We start from the raw sequence: 5335 nt of genomic DNA, 5'->3' as shown, positions 1-5335 counted from the left end.
CAATTTAAACATAAATGGAAAGTAAATGGATAGATCTGAATAAATAAGAAGAAAAATAGATTTTTAAGAAAAAAAAGTCGTACGCTGTTGTTAAGGAATAATAGTAGTATTCAATAATCCTAAACTTGACAAATTGCTTCAATATCCATGTCACAGGGCTTGACTAATTTAGCTGAATTATGAAATTTGAAAAGAATAGAAAAGTTATTCAACCAACATGCACTGTGCAGCCATGAGTGCTACAATCTTTTGAGTTAGCAATTGTATGGAGAGCAAGAATCTTTTTGAGTGAAAAGAGACGCCCATAAATGGAAAACATCACTTGAACCCCAATGACTATATTAGGAAACATGGTTTCTACTCAAATCAGTCACACACCTACCATTGTTTGAGGATGTATATTGTATAGTCTGTGTGGTCGCCTGAAGCACTGTGCCGCTCTCCCTTTGTGTAATTCTAATAAATATCGTACAGTATTTAGCATACTGTTCCTTAGGTGAGATTCTAAGTATCGGGTAACTCATGTCTTTGGAATCTAATTTGGTTATCGGGTACCGAATGAAAAAACAAAACAAAAGGAAAAACAGTCAAAAGTACCCTTCTACTTTAGTTTATTGGCTAAGTTTGTTATAGTTATACTATGGGCTAAATATACTCATGTTGTTATGGTAACAAAAATACCCCTACTTTTAACGCAAGTTAAAATCCATAAGAACTAATACTTCGATGAGGTGGACGCCATGTGACATGCCACCTCATGATCAAATTTTAATTAATTAGGAGGAAGTGAAATTAAGGAGTACCATACTTACACACGCACGTCCTTTTTCTAAAGATTCCCTTTACTTTTTGGTTAAAGACTATTTCTTCAAAAGAGCTTTTTGATATATTTGACATAAATTTAATTTAAGATTTAAAGATCTTTTTTATTTTCTTAAACTTCGTGTCAAGTCAAAACTTGTCATTTTTTTTTTAAATGGAGAAAATATTAGGTAGAGGATACCATAATATTAATTCAGATGGTCTTTTAGATGTCCAAAATTCAGAATATCTCAAAGAGAATAGAAATTTACCATCTGCAAATTCATATTCTGGTATGGCTGAATAAAGACTTAGATCTCCTACAACAACGAAAAGATTCTAAAATTCCTCGATATCATAGTCTTTCGTTATCCATAAATTAAAAGTGCCCATCTCCATCCCGTGAATATAAGTTGTATAATAACAACAAAGCATTTCTCTAAATACTGACACTCCACCTATAAAGTACTTCACATTGCAAATCATGCTCGTTGACTTTGGTAACAATATTTCTCCGTACACCTCATTCGAAATACTAAATGAAACCACAGAATAATAATTTAGTGATTGGCCAAGCCAATGAAATGCTCCATGTGTAACAGCCAAAGAGTCCACACCAGAAAACACAGTACAAGACAACACAGGGTGGATGTCAATAGGGTGTCCATCAATTTTTCTCCCAGGAACCACTACGGTAATTTCATCGCATGCTCTCATCAATCAGCTTAAGGATCTTATTAGTCATTAATAGTTAAGTCATATCCCAATCCCCAAGTACTAGAATATTGTAATAGCTCAATTTATTGTTTTTTTAATAAAGGATTAATTGGTAATTTTAACCAGTTATTAATGTTAATTAAGGGATTTAAAAGAATTCAATCAAAAGCCTCCTTCAGTTTCACGCTACTAACTTTACAAGCAAAATACTTGGACTATATATTGCTCCTTTTATTTTTGGAAGATATGAGCAGGCAGCGTAGGAGAAAAACACATAGGTTGGAGAACACAAAAGTGGGATTAAAGCTTCTCAATTATTAAGGTATGAACTTTTCCATTGTTCTTTAGCATGTAAATTAAAATACACGTACAATAGTGTTGTGTTTGTTCATGATATTAGTGCAGCAAGCTAGAATAGAAATAATTGGGGCTTATGATTGGTTTATGGTAAAGAATTGTGCTAATACAGTAGTGGTTATGCAAAGAAGGAGTAAATTGGGACTTAGTTTTGGTTTCATTAGCATGAGAAAACATCAATTCTCAACTTTGGAAGCTATTGACAGTAAACAAAACTGAACCTTTGTTTGAGAATTTTCTTTTCCTCATCGTTGGTGTCTTGTTTAGATAGTTGTATTGAAAAATTATTGTTAATTCAATATGTACGTCATGGGATACTAAGGTCTAGCTGTAAGTTTAAAAGTTGGAGATATTGAGACTTGGCTCGAAATAGCAAAATTAATATTGTTATTTAATATTTTATTTAGATTGGTCCCATTGATCATTGTTTGGTTGATGTCCTACACATTGCAAAGTTGGAAAATTTGTCGTTAGCAAGGTAAGTGAGACTTTAAACTTTGATGCTTGTTTTTCAAACCGCTTTATAAAAATGGATATATGTTTTTCTGCCTAGTCCATGTGTTGGAACAAGCGTGCGGCTTGATAGAATCGGTGGTATTGACTAGTTATGGATAAGTATTTTTGAAGTCTAGTGAGAACTACTTAGTAGTAATATGTGGCATGATGTTGGGGCGTTGAATATATTTTCTTCACTGCCGTTATAGTCTTTAGGGGCATACATAACTGTCTTAATATGTTAGGGGCATACTTATGCTGCCGTAATATGTTAGGGTCTTGTACATGCTGCCGTAGAAGATTTTTGGGGAATTATATATGTTGCTGTGCACTTGTCGGAGTGTTAGGCTGATCACCTTCACTGCTGTTTATGACAAGTCGTGAGAGTTGGATTGGTTGAGATACAGAGTAGCTTTTTGAACTTTTTGTTGGACCTTATTGATATTATCTTATGAGAGACATTATGTTCATATTATTTGTGTATTTTATTGTGCCTTGTATTTTCTAACACTTGTTCCAGGGGTATTAAAGTAGCGGATCAAAGATCTTACTGAGTTATATCTGTATATAGCTCACTCTTTACTTGATATCTGCAGATATAGTTGCGGAGGGAGAGACTTGTGGCTGACGTATTACATGTGGATTTTGTCACTGAGGTGAGGCTTCACATTATTCGTGGAGGTTGTCATCCAGATTTAGTTATTTTTAGATTATATTTCTTTTTGTTTGGTTTGCATGCCTGAAAGCTGAATTCATGTAACTTTGTTTAGATGCTCCATGGTCTTAGCGTGAGATTTGGGGCTTGAGAGTTATTATCTAAGTATTGTTGTTTTCATAAACCGTATTACGATAACTGGGTGGATAATTACTTTGCCTTTAATAGTTATTTTGTGCATTTAAAGTTGCACGTATTTTTAGCTTGGTGTTTGTTGACATCGTGAATGTATGAAAATTTGATTCTCCAAGCAAGTGTTGTTAGCGGAAGCCAGTCACGCCTAGGGGTTATTTTGAGATTTGACAAAGCTGGTATCAGAGTCTAGGCTTTATGTCCCGGGTCATGGAGCAATGTTTAGTAGATTCTTGTTCAGGGGTATGTAGGCTCCCATACTTATGAACTTGAGGCTACAAAACATCTAGGAAGTTTTCTCTTTTCCATTCATTATTCGTGCGTTGAGTTGAATTAAGTCTAACCTTTAATTATTATATCACAGATAGTTAAGAGATGTGGTTTTTTTTTCGCTAGTCGATCTAATGCACCTGTTGGGCTTGGTGCAAGATAGGATTCTACTTATGGTGGTGGTCGAGTTCGGTCTCATCCAACTAGGCCTCGAACTAGGACACAAACTGGTGCTCAGCGTGGAGTTGGAAATGGGGGCCAGCCCAGAGTTGTTGCTCCTGAGCAAGTGCAGGATTAGGCTTGTAGACACCTAATTTTATCCCTTCCGAAGTTCAATTTTATTCAATTCTAGCTCACCTTACCACGTACCCTCATCCATTCTATAATTTCCCCACAAGGAAATAAATAATAACCAAATCCTAACAAATTAAATCCCTAATCTCTAATATTCTCTTATCCTAACTAATTTTTACACCTCATCCTAACTACCCTTACCCCCACCTCACCACCCCTTACCCCTACCATACCCCACCTACCCCCGTACCCCACCCCTCATATTTTTTTCACTAATCTTCACCATAACAGGGGGCCCACCATACACATCCACGACCATATATTTCGTTCCTCTCACACACAAATACAGATTCAGGTACTAGAAAAAGGGGATTTTATTTTTTCTCTCTCTCGAAGAACATGGAAAATACACATACCCAGATCAATTTCAACATACAGAGAAATAACAAAATTCCCACTAGAAATTCGTCTTCTTCACTGCCACACTTCCACAAATCCTTCACACACTACAACAGCACCATCAATACATCATAGCAACACACATCGTTCACATACTACACACTCACGCACACATACACATAATGTAGAGTAAGAGAAATTTGAAGAATGAGGAATTAGAGAGAGAAATAGGGAGAAACTAGGAAAAAAAAGAGAGAATAGGGGGAGAAACAAAGAGGAAAATATGAGAGAGAGACTGACGATGAGATAAGGTGTTTTCGGTGAAATTCTCATCGGAATCGCCATCGAAAAACATCTTTTGTCACTGTTACGGTGAATCTGTGATTGAAAAATACCACTAGTTCCATTTTGACCTAAATTTGACTTAAAATAGTCTACTTTGATTTGTTTCTATATGATTTCAGCAATGTCTAATGGAAGATGGTAGAAATTATGATTCGGGGGTCTATACTGACGCTGTTTCGATTTGTTTAAATCTACCCGATTGGTTTTTCTATATTCGAGTTGGCGTTGTTCATTGTTAAGGTTCAAATCTTGGTATTTTGGATGTGGATTCTGCCAAGTTTAATCAGAATAATACATTGATTTTTGAAAGCAGCATTGAGGTCTAATTCTATCTTCTTTTCCTCTAATTTTTTACATAATTATGAATGATTAGTGTGTTTGGCATGTTTGAATCTTCGTTGTGTGTTGTTTGATGTTGGACTTGTATGTGAAAACTTAATTAATGGATTGCGTATTGAATTGATTTAATCATGTTGAGAATGGATTGGGGGGTGAGAATTGAAAACGGCTAGAAATTAAACGTGATTAGTTTGTGTTGATTAGTTGATGTTTGTTTGATACAAAATAGGAGTCGAGTTTGCTAAGTTTGATAATATCACATTTTATATCGAAATTGGTAGGCAAACGATAGGTCGGGTAGGCAATTTTTAGAAATGGTGTTTGTTGAATGTTTGAGTCTGCATGTGAATAGTTCTATCTGCTTTATTTCACAAGATTTGAAGATATATTTATTCGCCGAGGAATGCCCCGAGATTATATTGTACTTATTCATCGGAGAATATTCCGAAGTATTTTTTACTCGGAGGACGT

General features: G+C 35.3%; 1 long non-coding RNA gene across 1 annotated transcript; it reads left to right on the top strand.

Annotated features, from left to right (window-relative positions):
* Positions 1-1262: 1262 nt before the first annotated feature.
* LOC107869610 lies at positions 1263-3287 on the top strand. The gene is made up of 3 exons (XR_001673862.2): positions 1263-1495; positions 1763-1840; positions 2967-3287. It is a non-coding gene; the product is annotated as an uncharacterized LOC107869610 (long non-coding RNA).
* Positions 3288-5335: the final 2048 nt, after the last annotated feature.

The sequence above is a fragment of the Capsicum annuum genome, chromosome 4 (assembly GCF_002878395.1).
Source record: "Capsicum annuum cultivar UCD-10X-F1 chromosome 4, UCD10Xv1.1, whole genome shotgun sequence".
Taxonomy (NCBI): domain Eukaryota; kingdom Viridiplantae; phylum Streptophyta; class Magnoliopsida; order Solanales; family Solanaceae; genus Capsicum; species Capsicum annuum.
This window is presented reverse-complemented; position numbering and strand designations above follow the sequence as displayed.